Source organism: Cetorhinus maximus, chromosome 8, assembly GCF_964194155.1.
Source record: "Cetorhinus maximus chromosome 8, sCetMax3.hap1.1, whole genome shotgun sequence".
In the NCBI taxonomy this organism is placed as follows: Eukaryota; Metazoa; Chordata; class Chondrichthyes; order Lamniformes; family Cetorhinidae; genus Cetorhinus; species Cetorhinus maximus.
This window is the reverse complement of record NC_135886.1, coordinates 83769437-83792114: the sequence shown is the minus strand read 5'-3', so window position 1 is coordinate 83792114 and position 22678 is coordinate 83769437. Positions and strand designations below refer to the sequence as shown.

The 22678-nt window shown below is 40.8% G+C and overlaps 1 protein-coding gene across 2 annotated transcripts in view; it reads right to left on the bottom strand.

Annotated features, from left to right (window-relative positions):
- dacha (dachshund a) overlaps positions 1 to 22678 on the bottom strand; it is a 389808-nt gene that overhangs the window by 346342 nt on the left and 20788 nt on the right. The gene's annotated exons all lie outside the window — the stretch shown is intronic.

Sequence of the window (22678 nt, the reverse complement as noted above, 5' to 3'; positions counted from 1 at the left end):
GTATTGGTTTGGGCCCTTACCATCACCCTCACCCAACTATGCCCATTGGCTGTGCCATGAACCTTTTCAAAAGTGTTGAAAACACTGAAGTGGCAATGAGAACATTGTAAATGAGACAAAGCCTATTACACTGAAACTGAAGCAACAAAAATTAGGAATATCAGAGTTAATTTCAAACAAGTACCCCTCAATTGTTTCTCCATCTCTGAATACTGAGAGAAAGTTTCAGCATCTGAAAGGGACACAGCAAGTTTATCATCAAGCCATCCCACAATGGCATTAAAATATTCTGAATGCAAAGACTGCAGGGGAAATCAACACCGAGCTAGTCTAAGTAAAGACCCCAGAAAACATTGGTAAAAAATTGATAACCGATTTTTAAAAAAGTCTTCTCAGAAAACACTGATGAGGTTATTACTGTAAAAATAACTATGTTTTCATAGTGAGAAATTTATAGCTATATGAACAGAGCTGAAGTGTACTGTAATCTTCCACGGTTCTGTACACGTATAGGATAAAAAATGAATGAGCTCTGATGGCATCATAAACTTCCAGAGTAAGCACTTTAAAAGGTCACCAACACCCTGATATTGTATTATTGCCATTTATTTTACATAACATAAATTTAAATGTTCGTATGAATGACTGGGATGTCTTAGCAGGCGAAGTTTCTATCTCCCTGGACAATCTGTTTGTTTTTACATATTCATGTTCAACGTATACAGGTATGATTATTATATCAGTTGGAGTTACAGTTTCCATTGGTGTCCTTGGAAGTGAATTCCCTCCTGTTGATAATTTTGACAAAAATGTTGTCATGTCGACCTTTTCATTAAATTGTCAATGGGGGATGGGAAGAATTTCAACTCACTGCGGTGAGAAAGACCTTATTTTGAGCAACAAGTTGCAACAAACTTATGACTGTGATTTTCTTCAAACAGTCTTGCTCCAGACATCCGAAATATCACTTGGAAATAGGCTAACACCAATGTGGGATGGCTCACTCTACACCAGGCTCTCGTGGCTCTGGCGTACTCTTCCCACACCTACCCATTCCCACTTTTTCATCTCCACAAAGCAACACTGCTTATGATCAGCAACTCTGCATGGGGATAATCATGGCTTCAACCCACCTGCTACAACGTTGTCACCCTTCCTGCTGTCAGTGTTATCTGAACCAGGGAGGATTTTATAAAATAAAAGCAGAATTGGCTATATTCAGCGAACGCAGAGTATTGTATTATCTGTGCTTCAAAGCAACAAGCCTTCAATATTCAAGGGTCTAGAAATGAAATTTATGAACATCAGTGGTGTTTGAATATGAATAAATTATAACTACACTCATTTCGTCATTGCCAACAAGATTAAATCCAAACCAATTTCTTCCTCAATGCACCAATAAACTGACCCTTCAGATATTAAATATGGGCTTAAAGCTCCAACCTTAAAATGTGTCAATATAGTCCCATTCTAAACCTCATCATGCATACAATAATATAAAACGCACCCTAACTTTCCAATTCAACTTAGCAGTATTGATTGACACACCAGTGCTCTCAGCATTTAATCACAGTCAGTCCTTCACTCTTAGCTGCCAATGGACTGTGTGCACAGAATCTGTGCGGTGGAACAGACCTGTCCACCAAAGCACACATCATAGAACAGTGAGATGCCGGCTCCCCAGTTTTGCTGAGTTCTCAATCCTGTCAGTTTGAAGAGGCATCAAGTGGAGATCAGATACTTCCCCAGCGAGAGAGGAAAATGAGCGGCTGAATCCTTTACTGTTGCACATATCTTTGGCAAACAATGTACAGCAGAACCAGTGAAAGCTTTTGTCACAGAAGATAAACTCATTCAAAAATTAGCTCTCGCCCACATCCCATTCATATGATAAACCCCAGTTTTTTTAACAAGGTTTTAGTCATGATGGAATTACTTTGGCCAAACTTCATTGTTCCCATATTAGAATGCAAAAGGAATAGGCACTGACTTTAATGCATGCTCCTTTTAGCTTTTTTCCTGTATATAAACTGACAACATAGATGCGAAGTATCTGACACATATATTGCTATGATTATCATACATATAATGAGCAGTTCTGTGCACAATGGAGGGTTAGTGAATTTAAATATGACTTTGGACAAGAGGTAAAGTTGACCTCAACTTTCAACACAATGACCTCTGCAGATTGTTTCTTCTTAAAGTGAATGGCATTTTGGTAAAATATGATTTCCAGGGAGGACGATAGGTTCAACCTGAAAAACTTCAACAGATTTTAGAATGTTTATGAGAAGGAATTTTATTAGCTTGGCATCCACAGCAAACGAATTCAAGATTCCTTTATTCAGCTTTTCAAGTAGGTCAACTCTTTAATAACATTGTTACTGGTTGCAAGAATTTATGAACAGCATCTCGGGTCAAATAATACATTTTGATATTAATTTTATTTTACATTTTAATGGTTGATTTAGCATAGCACACCAACATCTCGCCATCCAGGAAGGGGTATTTTGAAGTTAGGTCACCAAGGATAAAATAGCATTTATTTTTCAGTCTATTTAGATTTTTGCTGCATCTGTCTAATGTCAGTATTTCTTGCAATGGAATATGTGAGACTGCACAGATCTGCACCTAAGTAATCTTAGATTCAACACAAAGAACAAAAGCATCATTAGATGCAAGTAACACCATCAAGTTATGTAGATTCTGATAAATCAGAAAGCTCATTCTTTCAAGAGGCACTACCTACTGTAGAAAATGTTTGCCAATCTTTTATTTATTTATAATTCTATTGTCCAGAAATACAAATTGCTTATAATTTCTTCCACTCCTCTCATATATGGCCACAGACAAATCATTCAGGACAAGCTATTAACTACTGAACCTGACACTGTCCTCACTTAATATCCAGATCTGTACATTTCCAACAGAGCTGAGCAGCCAGTGATCTAGAGTGAGGATTCTATATGATTCCCAAAATGCTAAAGCCAGTTGTGGCTAGCCTGGCCAACATCCACAAGCCCAGCATAGACTGTGGATTGAAACTGGAACCTTCCTGGTCAGCATGGCTCAGTCACTGTCTGAGCAAAGTTGCAGAGGTGTCAGTGAAAGTGATCTAAATAACAATGGAATGCAAATTGTGCCAAAATGCATCACATGCACATAACATCATTGTGACAAAACTAATATACTGCCCTTCTAGCTCCTCCCTTCCTGACAAAAAGAAAACAGCTTGCTATTCATAGTTTCCTGCATACACTGCCCCTACCACTTTTTAAATAGGGAGTTCCTTTGTACCTTCAGAAAAAAAGACACTTTGGAAGCAATGTTTATTTAATCAATAAATTATAAAACATGAATGAGGCACAAGAAAAATTCTCCACATCGCTGTGCTATTGGCATTTTGAAGTGTGTTGGGCAAATCACTAAAGAGTATCACTGAAATTATCATCTAGCTATTATATAGAACACTATTTCTTTTAAAATGTTGTATCGATTTTGAGAGTTTAGTTGTGTCAAGCCACATGAACTCCGGCTTTCTCTTATTTATCCGTAGCTGTTTCAAAAGGTCATGCTAAAAAGATGTATTGGTAATAAAATACCCTGAAAGATATAGAAAACAATGATGATCATACTCTGCATTAATTATAAGTGTTGATATGATCCAGATAGCGGAAAATGTGGACAATTCATTGGATTTGACGAAATGAAACACACTGAGAAAAGGATGGTCTCTCACCCCGCCCCACCCCACCCCCAATAATGTGCCATTCAATTAGTGCACAACATTCCCTCAACTAAACAACTAACAGCCAAACAACATGGATTCACAACAGTAACAGAGAAGCTTAAAATATAAGAAACCTAGGAAGTGAACAGGAATGAAGGGAGGCAGGTGATCAACCTGTTTGCTTTCATCAAGAACCAACTTTTGAATATTTTGAACGTAACTACTTAAGATTTTGCAAAGAATTCTACTTTCACAGCTGTCAGTTAGTATAATGTATAATGGACAAAGCAGCCTTGCATACCTCTCATAACAATCAAGCATTACTAAATATTTATATACTAAATTAATCAAAGGAATCAAAGGGACTCCATGTTCTTCAAAGTCACTTGCTGTAATCAGGTTCCCATTCCTAACTGGCTTACATGATTCCAAATATACCACAAGGTCAGAAATTTTTTACATTCTTTGATTAATGCTGAGAGCTGCAGCATGTTTAGACAGGGTCAGGACCTGTGCAACATTTAATCAAATTTCTCTGCTGCCTGTCCCAGTGGAACAGAGAGAGAAGAAGTCTCTCATTGCGAGGCTGCACTTCAAATTTCCAATTGTTTACATGCTGTTAAGTAATTATTTCACTCCTGAACCTAGCCTTCAAGAGACACTGACCTCCTCGGAGAAAATTAGCGCTTACTCAGCTGCGTATAATCTAGTTTTTTTTCCCTTTTGCGAAAGTGAGGGCTCAGCTCAAACAGTTCTCTGTGTATATTTTAATGTATAAGTCTGTGTTAATGATCTCTCTAATTGTGTGCTTATTTGTCATACATGAGAAGGCTCTTCTCCTTATTTGCTGATGTCATCATTTTACACTGCAATATCAACCTTTTTTTCCCCTTTGTGTGAAGTTCACATTACCCTTGTGGTTGCACAAATTACTCAATATTTGTTCAGGAGTTTCAATAACACGCTGATCCTCTATGTGTCTCATCTCCAGGGCAAAGAACAGAAATGAATACCAAGCAAGAAAGAATTACAGTTTCACTTCTATAAGAAAAACTCTTAACACTCTATCTCAGTAGAGAAAACAAAGATGAAGCTTTTACAAATAGAGCTAAAAAGTGTAATATTTAAGGCTAGAACTCTAAAATTTAAAGATAGATTGAAGTTTTGACTGATATCCTTGCTCAGATTTGGGCCCCCTCTACATTAATCAGCCTTCTTCTTTCAGATGTGCATTTTCTATTTTTAATTGAAGATTTTATCATATAGTTTAACTACACAAAGGTTGTAAAGGCATTCTATGCCAATTCACCTCCCAAAAATCTGCAAAATGTTATTTTTTTCAGGATTAGATTAGCTGTTCTATACCCAAATAAGCAGAGTGCACAAATACCACCAAAGCAAAATACTGTGGGTGCTGAAAACCTAATACAAAATAACAGTCAGAGTGTATTATATGTTCAAGTGTCAGCAATTGGATAGTACTCACCTTCGAATTGGAAGGCTGTTGCTGCAAGTCCGACTAGATGATTTTATCACAAAAGTACTTCAGTGCAGTTCTGAGGGGTGCTGCATTGTTGAAGGTACCATTCTTTAACTGAGATGTTAACCAAGACGCCGTCTGCCCATTTGATGGGTCAGATGGATGTTAAAGGTCCAACAGTATGATTCTAAGAGCAGCGTGAGGGTGGTGGGGAGTGTGGGGAGTTCTCCCATACAACCATCATCATCAAAAATAGAATGAGTAATTCTTCATCTTAGCAGTGATCAAGGGGGGCATTGCTATGAGTAAAACTGTTGCTAGAATCACAGAAATAGCAATAAATTCACTTCAAAGCAATTCATTTTCTTTCTTTTGCATCTCCTCAGGTGGGCATAAGAGATTTCATGGAAATTTGGTGAAGAGCAGGGGAGTCCTCCCTGGTGTCATGGACGAGATGTATTCCTCAGCCAACTTGATGAAAACAGATTATCTGGTCATTATCACACTGTTGTCTGTCGGAGCTTGTTGGAAGCAAATTGGCGGCCGCATTTCTACTTTACAACAATGACAACACTTCAAAAGTACTTCATTGACTATGTGGTGCTTTGACATATCCCAAGGTCATAAAAGGCGCTATATAAATGCAGGAATTTATTTTATTTCTTAAAATGCTTTAAATATAATATATATTTCTAAGGAAATGTGTTAAACACATCCTCCCTTCAGCTGAGTAATGTCAAAGATTATTTTATCCTTTCCCTTTTTTCATTTTATCTTGCTTTTGTAATTTTATATTCACAGGAAATCATTTATATATTATATAACAGGCATGTGCTTCTGGTTTGAAAGGAAAGTTGATACAACAAATGGGATTAAAACGGGAAGGGAGTTCCTGCTGCTCGTCTTCAGATGACTGTATTAAATGAATAATGACACATTGTGCTGTAGAGCTTTCAAGTGTCTGAGGTAAACGTCTATCTCAGGGTGTGCATATTACAAAAACTGTTAACACAAACTTAAAGTATCTGAGGAAGAATTACTTATCTGAATATGGGCATTTTACTCTGCATTACAAACTCCAAACTTGGCTGTACTGGCTGCAAATCAGATGTAAGAAATCAATGTAAGCTTTTTTTTAAAAATTAGGGTAGAATTAGTTTGAGAATCTGTTCTATCTTATGAATGGAAAAAGTGGCTTCTTTAGTGGGTTGACCAAATTTATCCAGTGAACAGCTAAGCCAAATCACTAAGGTCCCATGTTTGATGTTTATTCTCTGCTGAACTCAGCAAAGATAGGGTGCTCTAATTGAACTTGGTGCCGTGTAGGTTAGGGCCAAGAAAATCAGTCAAGATTCCTGCTCCTTACTGTTTATCCAAAAACCCCTCTTGGATATGCAGAAAAGTGGCTGTCAGGAGAGGTCAGGTACGGGCTTGGATGTAGCCAAATCGTCTGCCAATACTTGCAGTCAGTGCTTACACAGCCAAAACTCGCAGTCAACGCTTGCACAGAAATACGGGGCAAGGAACAGGAGGTGAACCATTGCCCATGCACCCACAACCCAGCAACGGCTTGATGTGGAAAAAGGAGGGAAACTGAGTGACAAATAAAGAATGTGATAAATGTGATCTGCAGGCAGCAGCAGAGTGCCTCCTAGTGGTTCAGCTAAGCAGCAGCATGGCGTGTCCATAATGGTGCCCAATTTCAGCTGTTCACTCTCCTGAATTATGAGCGTTAGGGAAGGCAGACTAAAATTGAAAAGGAAATTGGGACAATATAAATAAGTGGAATACTACTTTACAGTTAAACTCTCTCTGATTCTTCATTCTGTTAACACAATGGAGTAGAACATTAGCTGGAAATGGCCTGTAGATCTCTATACAATTATTATATTACTGACTGGCACAAATAATGACTTTGTTCTACATTCCAATAGGGTTTTAGCAGCCCTCAAACAATGTAATATTTGTGCAGTCTTTATAAGTGGCTTCAACAACTGGAAGTAAAGCTGTTTGCAACTGCCTTTTATCTATTATGCTGTGATTATAGCTGGTATGTTTATTCATTCAAAGTTAGTAGAAAAATATAGATACAAATTTGAAAATGTTGTTGCAGAGTATTAAAATCCATAACTCAGGCGCACTTGAAAAAGCATAATGCAATCCACTGTTACGCGAGTTTAGGGGCTGAATTTTGAGGTTGTCGGGCAGTCCCAGGAGCGGCGATCACGATTTCACACATTAAATGGCCATCCAGTGTGAAATGCGTGCTGAAAGGTTCAGCGCTGCCAGGGTAGGGGCAGGAGGAGGGCAAGCGCTGAAGTCAGTGTGGGGGAGCTGCAATGAAAGCTCCCTGAAGGCAGAGAGCTGCCTCAGGGAGTTGAAGAATATAAAACCATCATTTATAAATGCAGAAAACAAATGTCCACATATCGGACTCACTCACCTAAACATATGCATTATGAAAAATCTACCCAAACATTTTTATCTTTTTAAAAATTTAATTACGGAAACCTGCAAAGGCCGCCTGGTCGATTCGCCCACCTGCCAACTGTAAACCTGGAAGGACAGTGAAAATCACTGTTAATTAATACTTTAATGGCCTTAATAGGCCTCTTAATTGTCAGTGGGCGCACTGCCGACTCTCACGCCCGCCCGCAGGATGTAAAATTCTGCCCTAGGTATGGCATCCCATTTTTTACATCTGATATGAAGCAAGTTTATTATTAATTGCTAAGGTTGCAAAGCATCTCCTGAAATACAAACTCACAATTGTATACTGTAGATTATTTCAAAAATACATTCATTATATTAGAAAGAAAGAATTAGTATTTAAGCACTTTGCATCCATTCGATTACTTTGTACGGAGTTACTGCTGTTATGTTGGCATCATGACAGCTAATTTTGCACAGAAAGATCTGAGAAACAGTAAGTGAGATACATGAATGGTTTTGATAGGCTAAATAAGGAGAAACTGTTTATAGTGCAGAAAGGTCAGTAATCAAATGACACAGGTTTAAGGGTGATCTGCAAAACATCCAGGCGCTACATGAGGAAACTTTTTTTTAAACATAGCAAGTCATTGTGATCTGGAATGCATTGCCTGAAATGCTGGTCGAAGCAGATGCAATAGTAATATTCAAAAGAGAATTGGATAAAAGATACAGGGTTATGGGGAAAGACCAAGGTGAATGGGATTAATTTGACAGTTCTGCCAAAGAGCTGGCACAGGCACAATGGGCTGAAAGGCCTCCTTGTGTAATGTATCATTGATCTGTTTTTGTGGTGTTGGTTAATGGGTAAATGTTGGTCAGGGCATCTTAAAACTCTGCCCTCCTCGCTCCCCACCAAAATGTGCCATGAGATTTTTTATACCCACCTGAACAAGGGCTTTGGTTTAGTGACACATCTGAAAGGTAGCACCCTCAACTATGCAACACACCCTCAATATCACTGTGACACACCAGCTTAGATTATATGGTCACAACTCTAGGAAGCACGAATTTCCAACATTCTGAATCAGAAGATGAAGGGTTACCATTGAGCCAAACTAATATTTTGGACATTTAGTTTTATGGAATAAATAGAAAACTGAAGGGCTGTTTATGCATATTAAAACTTTTTTTTGCATGTTATTCCACTGCAATTTCAAAGTACATTTCTTAGCATATAACTTAGCCATAATAAAACAATATTAATGCCAATAATACAAAAGAAACTGCATTTACATGAAAATAGTGATGACAGACAGGAAGCCATCTTATTTTCATTCTTTCAGTTCATGGTAAATATTAAAATCAGGTGGTCAGATGTAATATTGATGGATGTTGTAATAAATCACTAATTAACTAACATGGTGGAATAGAAGGTTTGACACTCAACAATTTTCTGATGGGCAGAGTTAGTGCCTCTGAGTGAATCTGGATGCCAACTATTCCTGCCAGGTGCCTGCTGGAAACACCCACCAAATTTTCCTTTGGAACAATTTTTCTGCATTTATTTACTCTCATTCCCCTGAACCAAGCCTAACTTTGCATGAATATCCCACCAAATATCCTCTTCAGATCTGTGTTAAAGGTAAACTGCTTGGTTAACTCAGAAATAAAGAGGATGAGAGATTTTTTTTTTAAAGATTTCAAATAGATTGTTTTAAAGGCCACTGCTGTACATTTTTTTAATCTCATATTCCCTGTATCAAGACCATTACGAGCTGGATTCTCACCCTGAATATGTAGGTCCAACCTCACAAAATCACAGGAAGTTGCTGCACAGGAAATCATGCTCCCATGCATTAGTGCCAGGACCAGAAAAAATTATGCTCAAATGTCATCTCCAAATACCCATCAGTAAAATTATGTTTATAATTAAAAGCAAAATAAACGGTGAATACTGGAAATCTGAAATAAACAGAGAAAATACTGAAAGAAGAGCAGAACATGTCCATCTGCATCTGAAAGGAGAAAGAAAAGCTAACATTTCAGGTGGATTCCATCATCAAACCTAATTTGTTGACGTGACTCTTCTCTTTTTGTTGCTAATGGAGTTTTGTGTAATTCCAGCGTTTTAATTTTATTTCAGCCATGTTTCTGCTAAGAACTTCACTGAGATGTACCTCTGGGCTAGTGCGGGGTTAATTTCCGCCAGATTGTACTAGTTTTTCCAGCATAACTTGCTCGAAATCTGCACAATGTATCACAGAATTTTTAGTGCAAATTACATTAACTGCAACTCAAGTTTCCACGACACCTTGCACTAGTTTAAAAGACATCGCACTAGAAGCTGGCCCCAATCGCTAAACTAGCCACACCTCCAGATCAAATTAACAACCATTGGAAATTTTTGCTAATTGGGCTAATTTGGAGGCCTTTGAGGAGCCTGCCAAAAAAATTAGCTGGATCATTTGGGTGGAGGGACACTAACAGGAATGTTTTAAAATCGTTGTATGTATTTTCTTAATTTATGATGAAACTGATTACCGTACCCCAATATAACCAGAAAATTGTTCTGTATATTTTTTAAAAGTCGTTTTAAATAATTTAAAATCGGGATATTCACATGTGGTGGATTGATGCTGTGATTAAGAATGCTTATCTTTGTGATAAACTCATTTTCAGCTGTGTTAGTAAAACGGAACCATGTTACCACCCTTAAATATATCAAGGAATAGTTTTTAAAACAATTTTTTTTTGTGATCTGTGAATTTCAAATGAGTTGAGTGCAAACTCAAAACAAGAAACCACTTCTCAAAATGGGCACAAAGAATGGTCATTGCAGAGCAGAAACTCTAATGTGTTACTGAATGTGAGGGATTAATGAATGTTACTTTTTGTAGAATTTTATTAATCATTTGCTCACCACACATAGCAGCAGCTCTCTTGTTTTCCTTATGGTTATACTGTCATCACTACCTTAGCCCATGAACCCTTGACCTCAAGACAAGAATTCAATTCCACCAGCTGACAGTTACATGAGTTTGATGAGTAAAATACTTTCTAATTAAATATCTTACTAATTCTGACCAACAGCAAAGTTAAAAGTCAAAATGAACTGGCTTACAGATTTCTGTACAATTGTTACCTTATTGACTGACACAAACAAGGACATTGTTCCAACTGCCCTGAAACAGTCACTGTTCCAACTAGTCCAAAAGAGCACGGTTACGTTGAAATTCTTTCTTCTGAAAGATGTTGTTGCTGATTAATTCATTCCTAGGTGTTTGTCATCAATACCAAGTTATTCTTCCTGATGATACTTCAAATTAATATTGACCATTTCAAATAATTAAATTATTTTCATAATTGAACAAGGGAAATAAGTTAGTAGCTAATCGGTCACATGATATCACTGAGCACTAACAGGTACATGTCAGCTTCAAGGTATGCCTCTAATATTCTGTGCCACGGGAAATGCCCTTTTAAACCCTGCTGGTTCCAGACATTTCACTCATCTGAACTTGTCGAAAATAGTGGTCAAAACAGTAAAATTTCATTTACTTAATTTACAAATATAGATTCTTTATAGCAGGCCACTCCTTTCTCTTTGCCCTAATGCTTAAAAAGGAACTTCCCATAATAATGCATACCCCTAAATATTGTGTTTTGAGTCTAACCATAGCTGTCTGGTGGAAAATGGGTGGGCCGGCAGTCAAAAATCTGCTGAGAGACTTAACCATCAACAAGCTACTGCCTTGCTGCTGTCTTCAGTTTTAACTGCTCTTCCAAGCAGATGCTAAGGAGACCCATCTGAATGGGAACCTCATTTCTGTCAGGTAAAGACGGGTGAAGACCTATGGCCAGAGAAACCTAAACAAACACATTTTTTAAAACTTATTTTTGTTTTTCTTCAGGTGCCAAAAGTGCTCTTCTAGGTAGTTTTATGCCTCTCCTGGCCTGACCTTCCCCCATAATTCTTTCTGTTTTGAAATTCAGATCTAACAGCAGTCAAAATGCAGTTTTATTTGACATAGATTAGTATAACATTAAGGCAATATGCCAAAAAAAAACTAACAACATTTGGTCTGATGTAAAAGAATTTTATAAAGTAATCATAGGACGGGAATTCTTGTCTACATCAAGTATTAAGTTCCTGACATTCTAGTCAGTGCTACTGGGGTGATTTTCTGGTCAGGGGGTTTTGCCTGGATTCTGCCTCATTTTTAGCTTTAGATGTTTACCAGTGGTGGGTGGAAGAGATGCAGTATGGACAGGCTATCTGCTCTATGAGCTGGCATGGTCCCAATAAAACCTCAGGAAAGAGCTCTGAGCTTGCCAGATCCCCTTAGTTTATGCCACCCACTGGAACCAAAAATCTCTTTGCAGCTGCTTATTCTTCAGTCTTGGAAAGGCTCCTGGGTGCCACTCGTTGAGTGGCAGTGTGTTGTTTCCCCCTTTTTTCCAACAGAGTGGGGCCCTGATGCGTTTACTCCAAAAATGTCTGTGATTCCATTCTGAGATTTGAGAGTCACTGTCCAAGGCAACAGGTAAACAGGTGCTGCTTCACCCCTGCAATTCCAGACCCCAACTAAAATGATTGCCTAGAAACGACCGTTACTTGTATTATCAGGTGAACCGTGAACGGTTTTGCATGAAATTCTGTCATTTTAGCAGTGATTTAAAACCCATTTAAGACTACATATTGCACACCATAATTTCTAAGCCTCTTTAACTAAGCCATAACTGGTTTATAATGACAATTTAGTTAAGCACTTTTTCTTTAACTTTCATCCTAGAAATTAATCTGGTCCATCTTCTGGTTCACGCTCACCTCTGTGCAGCGAGCACGCACCTGAAGAGAGCAGCCTGAGGGTTGATACAAATTGGCCCCATGGTCTTTTCAGCATACTCAGGTGAGCTGCAGCCATTCCATACGCAGACAATCAACCGAACAACTCCTGTACTCCTGCTCTTCCTGGCTCCACAAGACAGGTTTTTAAATTTATGATTTTTTTTAAAGGTTACCTGCAGTTAGCAACCTGGAGGCCATGAACGAATTGGGGGCAGGTCAGACGTGACCCCAACCCTGCTCACTGCCAACTCACTTCGTAATGAGGGTCTCCAACAGCTGTTAGATATTTAATTAAAATATTTTAAGGGACCTAAAGCCTTTTTGGCATCACACTGGGATGTCTAATAAAGGAACCCATGGGGGAGAATTTTCTCCCTGTTGGGGGGGGGCTGAGCTGGAGCGGGAGCTGCCCGCAATCGGCTGCGCGCCACCATTTTACATGGGCCCGATGTCACCGCGCATCATTTTACCTGTCGGCGAGCAGGACCAGGAGATTTAGGCCATGTATTTAGCAGTGAGACCAACTTCTATGTAGATTAGGTGCAGTCCATTGTGCTGCTGAATTGGTCTGTAGTGTCCAAGCAAAAGGCACAACACATGCCGAGTTCTACCTCACTGAGGTGATATGCCCCACAGTTCCTTCAGAAACTGGTTGCTTCAGGATAGGAGACTGAAAAAGCTCCCTTTTGCAGCTTTGACTGGTGTTCCTGCTTTAGGCAGGTTCAGTACAAACTGCAGACATAGCAAGAAATTGTGTTCCAAAAACAAGTTCAGGAAAAGTGGAAATATTAATAATTGCAGAATCCTGATTTTGGTATTAATAATTGATCAATGCACAAAAAGCACAAAATAATACAGAGCAATACAGCAAACTATATGAAAAATAATTTGTGTACTGACCAATATTATTTCCAATTACACACAGGCAAGTGTGAAACCTAACAGACTGTATGTGCTTCTTGTCCAGCCAGTCAAAAATAAATCTCAGCACAAGGTATCAAAATGTGGCTGATGGCTGTCAGTGGTAAATGTTTGAAAGTTAGTGAGACCTTGGCTGGTCTTGATTTGAACATCAAATGTTTTTACACCAATTCTAAAAATCATAATAAAGCAGATAATAATAGATAAAACATAAAATAATATAAACCTGGGATTAAGCTACATGATGTCAATTTATCAGAAGCATCAGGTTGTTGCCACATATGAGTGACACTGATCTTCTGGGAGCAATGAGTTTATGGCTGATTTAGGCACAATTGTATTTTGTAACTTTAAAGGGACACTCTTAGTTACACACAGCTTCACTTTAGTATTAGAATAATGAATTATGCTTTAAGAGACACTGCTCCGTGGTCTATTATTGAGCAGCAAGCTGGGAGATCTGATAGCTCATATGCCTTACATCTATGATTTATTCGTTTTGTGTCAGATTTGGCTCAGTGCAAGTATTCCTGTCTCTGGATCAGAAGGGGTTTAAGCCCCATTTCAGAAACTTGGGCCTGAATTTTTCAGTCGGCGGGCGGGGGCGGTCGCAGAACCAACTGCCACCCACAAACGGCTCCGTGCCACCATTTACACGGGTGGGCCAATTAAGGCCCGCCCAGCATAACGCGTGGCCAGTAGCGCTCAGCGCTACCTGTGCGGGTGAGGGAAGGAGGGAGAGTCGGGGCCAGTGCTCTTTCACGCATGCGCACTTCAATCTCCGAGGCATGGAGCTGCCTCAGGAAGGTTGAAGCACTTTTGAAACAAATAAATAAATGGATCAAAAATTTAATTAAACATGTCTCATCTCATTTAATTCATAAAAGCTTTGAGAAACGTCATCCCACTTGTGGAAAAGGTTTTTTAAAAAACATAAATGCTGCTTGGCCTTTCCGCCTGCTCGCCAGCCTTAAGGTTGGACAGGCAGCGTAAACAATTACATTAATTGCTTCTTTAATGGCCTTAATAGGCTGTTTAAATATTGGCGGGCGTGCAGCCAACTCTGGCCGCACACCCGCCAAATGAAACATCGCGAGACAGCGCAATGACGTCGGGACGCCCGATGTCATCGCCTGTCATTTTACGCGGCGGCATGTCGGGCATGCCCCTGTACACCGACCGAAAAATTTGTGTCTTGTGCAGATGATCCAGACTGACACTGTCAGAGATACCACTGGAGGTCCCGCTTCTTTCCAGTGAAACATTAAAATCAAAGCCTAGTCAGTGAATGCAAGAGATTCCATGGCTCCATTCAAAAGAATGGTAGGGAAATTCCCCCATTGTCCTAGCCAACATTTATAACTCAACCAACACCACTAAAACAAATGACCTGGTCATTTATCTTATTGCTATTGGTTGGAATTTGCTCTGTGAACATTGACTTCTATATTTTCCTAAATCAGAACAGCGACTAACCTTTCAAAAACACGTTACTGTGTATAAAGTACTTTGGAATGTCTTGATGACATGAAAGGCATTAACCAGAAGTTCTCTCTTTTTACTCCACCAGAAATGTGGCCTCAAGTACATTAAAATCAAACAAATCACACACCTGCAGGGCAAAGCAAACCTTACTGATGACAGAGGCTAAGCTGTTTGAACTCATCAAATACTCAACTGACTAACTAAATGAATTAAAAGGAGCAACAAAAAAAAAGAACTAGTGAGAAACAAGCAAGCAGTTGAAATAACTAATTCCCTCAATTTTGTTTTAGCAGAGCTACCACTCACGAACAAGAAGTACCACAAACCCAACATGTTGCTCGTATAATGGCTCCACACTGTTTTGGCCACCATTTTTCTTTTTTACTCAGACAAGCATATATAAAATGTTACATAAACAACAGTGTAATGTTATAATGGCAGTAAGAAGGTCCTTCTCACATACATCTTTGCTTTTATCTGGGACCTGGAGTTTGACAGGCAAATTTCCAATTTCCCCTGGGCTTTAGGTGATGGAATTTCCAATAGCTATGGATAATTTCAGTGTGCTTGTGTAAGTACAAAAATTATATAGGTGTATTTGAAAGTTATAATTCTTCACTCTGCTCTCGTGGCAAGATAATAACCACAGTGCACTACGACAGACTGACTAAATATCTACAAATAACAACTGTGAACGAATGGGGTGGGCAAAAACCATCAAAATATTTTGCTTTAGGTTTGAATAGTTTTCTTAGGTTTTAATAGTTTCAGCCAATAATAAAAAGCTTCTGCTGATGGTGTTATGTTGGATGGTCTATTTTCACATCAGCAATGGAATGTGATATTTGAATATCACAGTAATATTTGAACCGGTGATGATGATGTGGGGGTGATGCTTATGAGGCACTCTGATGTTGAGCTCAGAAGTCACCTAGGTATGACGGGACCAACGTTCAACTTGTGGTATCGGATGACTTGGCATCAGGAAAAACCTCCATTGACAACGATACCTTTTCCAAGAACCGCAAAGGCATGGTAAGAAAACATGAGGGAAACAAAAGCTGCTGGGAGAAAAGAATGATGGAGACAATTGGATGAGATTTTTAAAAGTGGAGCAAGCAGATGTGACACCCTATGGTCTTTTCTCATACTGTGAATAGAACAGCTTGGGGAGAAGTTTTTGTCAAAGGAAGGTAAATATTACTGCAATCATTTTTCTCAACATTGCACCTGAGGCACATCTGTATCTTCTGCGGAAAAGGGGGCAAATACCTATTACGAGGTGTCTCTGCTCTCTTGGTATTTTAGAAGCACGTCTGATATATTCCCAGCATATGGGTGGATGAGTGAAGCAGGCAGCCATATGCAAAGTGAATATAAATGACAGGAGTGATAACAGAATACCTCAATTTCCTGGGTCTCTGTCTGGCAGGGGCCCTAATGCTGCACTACTTTTTGAGGGTGGGCCTTTGAGATTGTTCCCAAATCCCTTCAGATTGAATCGGCTCCCTGAAATCTTTGCACCCATTTCCAATCAGGTTAGTGTGCCCTTTCCAGACCCAGCAAGGAGGAACAGCAAAACTGTTATTTTTGGACAACAGCCAGTGACTGAAGCCAGTGACTCTGACCATTACTGCAGGTTGTTTCTCAACAGTGTTTTTGGGTGCACACCTATTCCAAAGGATGTTCTTATACCAGCAGTATATCAGGGCCACACTAATAATGACCAGAACTCAGAATTACCAATAGGTTCAGGTCCATTTGGACAGATTTTGGATAGAGTGCCTACTCTATGAATCACTTGGAAGTTGTACTGGAGTTGTCTTGTGCCATAAAAACTGAGCCAACAGTTGGAATTCGAAATGTACTGTTGTATAGGATCCAAGCTGGTTCTCATAATCTGGGTGACAGAAACTAGCATGGAGAAGCTTTTTTCAGTAACTTGCAGCCGCTTTAATATAAGTATGATATGATTACACTCTGCTCCCTTCCCTTAGCCAGTGATTAATCCACATTCATGTCTTACCCTTGATGACCATTAGCTGGTAAAGGAGTCTTCCATGCAGCACTTTAACAAAAGGCATTTAGAAGTCCAAGTATAAAAGTCACATGAATTAGGGACATCACCTCTTATAATAGTCAATCAGATTGCTTAGGCAAAATCTACTTCTGCTGACTGTTAGTTATTGGATACCTGCAGCAGATTCTCTTCCATTTTGTCTCAGATTAGTGGTTCCATTGGTTTTATGATTTCTGAGCTTTTTAGCCATTTTTGAATATGGGTTCAACATTTGTCTTTTCTTGTCTGTTGGAACTTCAACAGGATTTACTACCATACTCAAAATGGCCATCAGTACTTCATAAATTTCTTCTCTTTTACTCCATAGTTCTTTTATCCTGGAATTTATTGGTATTCAACTCCTTAAGCCTGTCTAGAATCTTAGCATCACTAACATAAAAGTCCCAGAGCACATGTAACCTATTTGATGTAGGATGATATATTGCTGGTATTCTCCCCGGTTAAGATGAAACTCCAAAAAGTAGAAAGTTAAAATATTAACCATCTCCTGTTTATTATCATGTTAACTGCCGTTTTGAAATCTTCAGGGGTTTCCTTTTCCCTCCAACCCCCCCAGCAGTTATAGTACTGGCAGTTATGTCCCTTCTGTTAGGAAACAGAGATAGTTGAAATAAGTTATATTGGTATTTGTGGGTGATAGGAATGAGATTTAGCTTTAAAGATTAAGCTTCATTTGTATTTCAGGATTTTGTGTGTGTTAAGAAAAGGTCAAGTTGAGTTTTAGTTTCACTTTAAGAGGTGCCTGCATTTCCAATGAGAGTTTACGACTATAAGTTGAGCAAACATAAAAGAGTAGAAAAACTGGGCTGTTGCCTAGCAACAGGGGTCCAGAGAGGTAGGTCCCTCCCACAGACACACACAGAAGAAACTAGAAACAGCAGTTTTTGAGTTCAGTTTTAAAGACAGCTGCCAGGCAGATGCAACCTAGAAGGCTCAGATAGCAAGTCCCAAGCTAAAGAAGAAAGTCCCCAAAATCCAGTACAGTGGAACAGGAGAAAATCCAAAAAAGACCTTCTAGTCAAAGGAAGGACAGGAACCTGGAAAAGGTCCCGTTAAGTGGAATTAAGAGTGAGGAGGAGAGAAAGGCTCCAAGCTTCAAGCTTAAAGAGATAAAGGCTTGTGTGAAGCCAGAAGGTCCGAAGAGACAACTGAAGGTCTATAACTCTTTGCTATGGGCATATGAAGCAGTGCTGTACTGTTGACAGCTAAGTCAGTGAGGGAGAGTGCGTGGAGGAAAGCTTGAATGCATGTGGTGACCCAGGGCAGAGGAACATTGGAAGGAGAGTTCGAAACCCTGGAGGCGAACCCTTGTGGAAGGCATCTGAGAGGAAGCATCAGTTTGGGAGAAGATTCCAAAGCGAGTTCTTGGAGAGTGGACATTGGAGCTCTCATGTGAAAGACAGAGTTCAGTGAGACTAGTTGGCTCACTGTGTAACAAGCGTCTGGGGTAGCTGAGAGATCCATAGCATCTGGTCGAGGTGGCAGCTGTCGCTTGGTTTCAGAGTGTGGGGTGCCAGATCACAGGTCACCTATTGGTTTACATGGACTGTGTACTTAGTGTGAACATTAGAGTATAAGATAGCTTTTTAACTTGTGCTATCCTTACAAATCTGTGTATATCTGTAAAGATATAGTTGTGGGTGAAGGAGTTTTATAATATAGTTCATTTTTTCTTGGTAAATAAATTTTTATTCTTTTGTTAAAAGTTCATTAGCTGACTCCAGTGACTCTGTTCAGTAGCCACTCTCCACGCATCTACACAAACAAATTAAAAGCTAGGAACTATCAAGCTGGGTTCCACTCTGGAATCAGGCTCGTCCAGTGGTAACCTCAGCTGGGATCAAAACACTTTCAATTGTCTTGCATCCCTAATGTCATCTTTGACAGACTTCTGTTAAATCTCATATATAGTCCAATGGTCAACTTTCCCTTCAACATTGTAATTTTTTCCCCTTTAAATCTTCCTTTTTTTATTTATCCACTTTGGGCCTTTTTCTTTACTTTGTCTCCACTGACACTGGGCGGAATCGTCCCAGATTTGCACTAAATGCGGCAGCGGGTGGGAAACAGAATGTTTTACCTCATTAATTTTGCATTCCCAGAAACACGCTGTTTCAATGGCAGCCGAGCTCCAATTCGCCCACCACGCCATCACCTCACCGCGCACAACATTTGAAGTGCAGCCGTGCGCACACCTCTCAGTGCTTCCAGCCCAGGACTGCTACAATGACAACATGGCCCCAAAAGGCAAGATGACTGCAGCCCCCAAGTTTAGTGACGGGTACTTCAAGGACCTTTTGGATGCCATGGAGGCCCACCGTGTTATCCTCTACTCCCAGTCTAGCTGTAGGGGGGGCAGCAGCATTACCACTCCAGCTTGGTAGGCAATGGCAGTGGTGATCAGTGCCAATGCTGCACAGAAGAGGTTGGCCATCCAATGCAGTTAGAGGATGAATGGTTTCATTCGTGCCGCCAGGGTAAGGCGGCCATCTTATCACTCAAGTCACACACTCAAGCCCATCACACATTCACTGGCATCTCACTCACTGCCAACCCAAGCAACATCACCACTCACTCTCTCACACATATGCTCACATGTCCATCTGACCTCATCTCCTTTGGAGACTACCTCCTCAGCCCTCACCATCTTGAGGCCACTTGCACAGATCAATATGTGGCCCCACACACCCCAACATACACCCCTTCCCCAGTACAGCCTCGCCCTGCAGCCTCTTCCCTTGCCCAAGCAAGCTCTAGCCCTGCGGTTATTGAAAAGCCACACACGCCTTATGGCTGGAATGGTAGGTAGGGACCTGCCCTTGAGCCCCCCTAAAAGTGATGTGGTACTGTCTGCGAAGCCTGGCATTGATGACTGCGAGTGCTGCCCGAAGCAAGGTAGGCATACAAACCTCAAAGTCCCAAGTGAAGTGCAGCTCAGCAGGTGCACATCACTTACATACAGTTGTGAAACACATCGGGCATGCAATCACGCCGACATGCTCGGATGATCTAGTGTGGACCGATGATTCCGGTGAGTGGGACTTATGACACACAGATGTATCACAACGACGTTCCCGATGTCAAGAAACACGGCCCGTCATTGACAGGCAGAGCTGACGATTGCAAATTGGTTTCACGACGTCATGAAAATGGTTTTTAGCCTTCATGCCATATTGTCCGCTCACGCCACTGAACATGCCCGATGCCAATGGGCACTGAAAATTCCGCCTATTGTCTTTTTTGCATTTAGGTAGATCTACACAATTGGCTGAATTTACATAAATTAGCAAGTCACAGGACCAATAGCATATCCCAAATCTATGTGGGCAGGCAGTGGGACTGCAGAGTTGATGGGGTGAATTTTACAGTCCCCCACTGCAATATTTGTAGGACAGGGGGAGCATGTGCAATATACTGGGTGGCCAGCCTGCCATCCCCAACCTGTCCCCCATATTGTGGGGAATCGTGTAAGGTGTCATGTAACCCTCCTGCCCTTAGACCTATTGAGGCCCTTAAGTGGACAATTAGCAGACACTTAAGGGCATCAATCCAGCTCTGTCGCAATTTTCCAGTCCGCAGGGGAATGCTGAGGCTAGGCGGGCAGTCCAGCATCTTTGACAACATGGACTGCTGTCAGGCAGGAAGAGGGAGTACCTCCTTTTTTGGGGGGAGGGGCGGAGGGTCCCTTGCACCCTCAAGATGTTACACATACTTTGTCCCACTGCCCTCTCTCGCACCCCTCCTCCCTCACCAGCCTAACTCAACCCACATTCCTCTCCCCTCCACTCCCTAGGGTCCTCCACACCCATCCAAAATCCCTGGACTTACCTGAAGTCCAGGAGACATCATCTTCAGCAGTGGCCACTAGTGTCTTCTGGGACCATAGAGCTGCCAGCCAATCAGATTGGCCGCAGCTCTCTAGGGCAGAAATTCCTGTCCCCGAGGGGGCAGAAGTCCCACTCTGCACGACCCCCAATAAAATCCACCTTGATGTTACCAGTGGCGGCCACTAAAGAGGCCACTGCCAACTGAGGGTGCCGGCCCACCTCTCAGAGCTTCTGGCCCAATCAGATGGCCGGCAACTCACTGGCTGCATCAAGAGAAGTGGCTGCTACCAAAGCTGCAGGCAGAAGAAGAGGGCACCACAGGGTGTGGCCAATGCCACTAAAGGGCCCCTCCGTGGACCACGGAGTGGCCAAAAAAGATGGATTCCGCCCCCCCCCCCCCTTTCCCACCCACCACAGGAAATCACTGAAAGACTGCCACGGTATAGCTGACAGTCTCCCCACGCAATGGAGGGCCATGCCAATGCCAGCAAAATCCCGGTGCAGTGGTAAAATGTTTGTTATTTATTTTTATTCATTTACAGGATGTTGGTGTCGCTGGCTAGGGCACTGCCCATCCCTAATTGCCCGTGAGAAGGTGGTGGTGAGCTGCCTTCTTGAACCGCTGTAGTCCATGTGGTGTATGTGCACCCACAGCACTGTTAGGAAGGGAATTCCAGGATTTTGACCCAGCGATAGTGAAGGAACGGTGATATATTTCCAAGTCAGGATGATGAGTGACTTGGAGGGGAGCTTCCAGGTGGTGGTGTTCCCATCTATCTGCTGCCCTTGTCCTTCTAGATGGTAATGTTCATGAGTTTGGAAGGTGCTGTCGAAGGAGGCTTGGTGAGTCCCTGCAGTGCATCTTGTAGATGGCCAATTAATCGAATTAAAATTCCAAGTTGTTTCCAGTTGATGCACAGCTGAACCGCTGCCATTCCTGCTTCTGGGAATATCCCATTGCAGTGAGAAGATGTCCATTGTCCCTCCTATTGCCATTTTACCAACCCCTCCTCAGAGGGCTGGTAAAATTCAGCCTGATATTGTTGAAAGATTTCCATTTATTCTCAACATATTTATTCATTAATGGCAACCCAATTTACATGAAATTAGCTCTCATACTTCTGTAATTTTCCTACCCTTTTGGTTAAATGCCAGCACTGTTGACCACTTCACTGAAAGTTAGATGACTAATATCCAGTGCCTCGCTCTATGCAAACAGTTTTAATGAAGAACCATCTAGACTTAAGGTTACATATCTAAAATTAGAGAATCTTCCGTGTTCCTTATATCCTTTTAAATCACCAAATCTAACTGCAGTTAAAGAAATGCTGGGTTAGGTCAGGATTGTAGATCAGATGGGTTGGCTTTCTTTTCTAAAAATGTGATTGGTAAGGAGTTATCAGCATTTTGGCCTGGGTTTTACTCCTCTGCACTCTTCAGACCATATTCACCTCTCCATTCACCTTAACAACAGGAAGGTTGTGGGCTAGTGAGCATAGAAGCAGGACAGTTTAGACTTTAGTTCTTGCACCAATTAACAAATTATCAATTCTTGGAGGATTCTGTACATTTCAAATCACTGTCATTACGCTTCATTTTTTTAAGAAGCAATGAAGAATACTCGTAAATGAAATAAAAACAAAAAACGCTGGAAAAACTCAACAGGTCTGACAGCATCTGTGGAGAGTGAAACAGTTGACATTTCGAGTCCGTATGATTCTTCTTCAGAACATACTTGTAAATGCATTTTCTTTCTCTACTAGCATACTCCCTACACCATTGCTCACAATGAGTACAGCGTATGCAATTTTGCAACTATATGGATGTTGCCCAATGTAACACAGAAGTTAAGAGTTCATGATTGAATCAGTCA